The 2,846-nt window shown below is 45.7% G+C and overlaps 1 long non-coding RNA gene across 1 annotated transcript; it reads left to right on the top strand.

Moving 5' to 3' along the window:
- Positions 1-374: 374 nt before the first annotated feature.
- Positions 375-2,076, top strand: LOC119400801 (uncharacterized). Its single transcript, XR_007416868.1, has 3 exons — positions 375-409; positions 1,489-1,512; positions 1,967-2,076. It is a non-coding gene; the product is annotated as an uncharacterized LOC119400801 (long non-coding RNA).
- Positions 2,077-2,846: the final 770 nt, after the last annotated feature.

Genomic DNA, 2,846 nt, shown 5'->3' with positions numbered 1-2,846 from the left:
GCAGTAGCGCGCACTCTATCTTCACAGGGACAAACAGACGGCTCATACCTTTATACGTGCTGTGCTCTCATTGCTCAGCGTGCGTTGAAGCGATAGACAGCCCGAAAGTCGCTTCATTCGCTGCAGCGGCCGTGTTTCCGTACGTCATTGTTTGGTTGAGTTACGCCTGATCAGATGCTAGAGGAGTTAGCTGCTAGTCTTATTTCCTATAACATTCCAATATGTTGCTGTCGCGTTGATTGTTTTGCCCTTGTGGTAAACATGCCTTTTTTTATTTATATCTTGCTTCTCGAGAGCAGTTCTGTTGAATACGAAGACGTTATGTTGAGTAAAAGAAACTACTATTAATGCCTATTTAATAATCGATTTCCACCAGCCGAGCGGAGCATCCGGTACCACCGCTCCTTCCGTAAGTATTAATTCAAATTCCAACTGAAACGTGTATTTGTCATGCGTGTATGAGTAGTACGCCCACGCACATAGGAGATCACGGGTTTGAGTCCCTGATATGACGGCGTCTATCAGACGGGGACTAAACTCAAAGCGTTCATACCTACGGACACGTTTTATGTTCTTGACAACATATACAAATAGCTGCTTCAGGGGGACAAAAAAACTCCACTCAAAAGTGAGATGTAAGCTTCGCCTATACTCCGCTGATTCACTCAATCACCTCGGAAATGTGTAAAAGGAAAGAAACCTCTCAGCACTGACACGATGCGCTGAGCTTTAAGAGGTAGCATATGTGTGTCGGGTTACTTCGATTCGAATCAGCACAGTAGCACTGCGCAAGCAGGAAGGCTGAGCATTTAGCATATTTCGCCATATGCTGTCAGTAGCACGCGGAAAGTCATAGAAGTGTATTGCATATATATAGATTCCTGAGTGGCGGCATTTCAAGTGTGTACACACTGAAGGTAGCCGATGGGCGTAGTACCCATATTCCATACAATCGCTGCGAACCTTTTCTTTATTCGAGCAATAATTTTCTTATACTATTTATATAGTTTGGCGGAGAAAAAGAAAACTACGTGTTAGCGATGAAGAGAAGCAGGCGATGAAGTTATCAACGGTCATGGGCAAGCTCTGTTGATGCAAAATGGCCTCAACAAGGCTACGCGTTCATGCAAGCTGCTTTTTTCAGCTGAGCTTAGGAAACATTTCTGTTAGTGGCTGGTTCACTGCAACCATAAGGCACAACATTTCTATACGGCAGCGATATCTGTAGCCAAAAGGTCTTTGTAAATGCTTTGCATATTTTTCGAAAGATTGATCTGCAAGTGACCCCGATAATGAGTACAGTTGGCGCGAAGAGCATTAGAATAGAAAGATGTGGTTAGGTCTTGTACTTCTGTCGTTCATCACTTATGAGTCGGTACGATAGAGTTCTAATCTGAATTTCAGTGTTGCTTACATACCTAAACAGTACACTGGCTGATCTTTGATGAGAAGACACAAAAGGCAATTTATCTTCTTTACCGTTTGCAGGGCCAGTACGAGGCATGCTACCGGGTAAGTGTAACTGAAAATTTTCTTCGTTAATTTTTTTTTGCACAGCACATTTTGCAGCAGATACGGTAAGCAGTCCAACATTTCGGCTGTGTCAAAATTGAAAGCTGTGAATGCAGTTGACTGAACTTGCGCGAAACTAATCCCAGAGTAGTGATATGAATACAAAATAAGTACAGCTGTGCTGAATCTAGAGAATTAAGAAGTTGCAGGAAGTGCAGACCCTCTGAATGGTTCAAGTTTCTGACGTTGCTTTCATCTGCTCGCTCTTCGTTTTCCGTAAAAGTCTTATTTCGGAAAAATGATTAGTACCCTGAACCAGACGCCGAATGTTTGCAAGAATATGGTAAACACCTGTGCCACTTTGAATGCTCCGCTGCACGATACAATAACGCTCCGTTACCTGTACATGCATGCTCCCGGAACCATCGTGGCCCATTTTCTTGCCACCGGCCAGGAGACGACGACATGTACAACATGCTCGTCGGGAATGCACCAGTGCAGCACTACACTGTGGGCATGACACCCGTAACACAACTATCAAGTACCAAGAGCATCAACAGCAGTGAGTAAACACGGCATGAAGCTCGCCTATTACCTTTCTATTTTGTGTGCGAGTGCATATGACTGCTCAGATTTCACATTCAGTGGGAAGGGCTGTCATATTTAACGAAACACGGCCTTTTCGAGAACGTTCCGGCGCACCTGATACACCAACAAGAACTTGGGCTGGTTCATTTATGAGCGGCGCAGTGGCTGGCGTGACCATAGGCGTGCCGAGGGGCACAGTTTTGTCGCCCCCCGCCCCCACCCCCTCCCTGTGCGAATTAGCACTAAGGACAACATGCATCACAGCGCATGAAAAAAATAAGAAAATGAAGCGATGACGTGTTTGTCACAATGACCTGCCTTTCGTCACTCGCTTTTCTGAAGCAAAGATGGGTAGTAACCAATTCATGGAATGTGATGTCAGGGGCCTTCGGCCGCCATTACCGCCCAAAACCTGCGTGGCCATAACTAATTTCATAACAGGAAACAGCGCGGGCAAACAAGATACTCAAGACAGACAGGACTTTGTCATATCTGTTAAAAAAAAAAGCGCGTATATTCGTACGAACGAAATAAGCGCTCATGTTGTTAGCAGCGCTAAGCCCTGTCTGTCTTTCTTGTCTCGTTTGCCCGTGCTGTTTCCTGTTACGAAGCCACGCCACCAAGCTCTAGTTCATAGCCTTTTAAAATATAAATAAGCAAACATGTCGGACAGACTTCGCAACCCCCCCCCCCCCGTCCTCGGTGATTAAAGGTGGCGGGGGGGGGGGGGGCGCTGCCCTGACCTC

Source organism: Rhipicephalus sanguineus, chromosome 7 (genome assembly GCF_013339695.2).
Source record: "Rhipicephalus sanguineus isolate Rsan-2018 chromosome 7, BIME_Rsan_1.4, whole genome shotgun sequence".
Lineage (NCBI taxonomy): Eukaryota > Metazoa > Arthropoda > Arachnida > Ixodida > Ixodidae > Rhipicephalus > Rhipicephalus sanguineus.
Note: the sequence above shows the minus strand (reverse complement) of the source record. Positions and strands in the feature narration are given on the sequence as shown.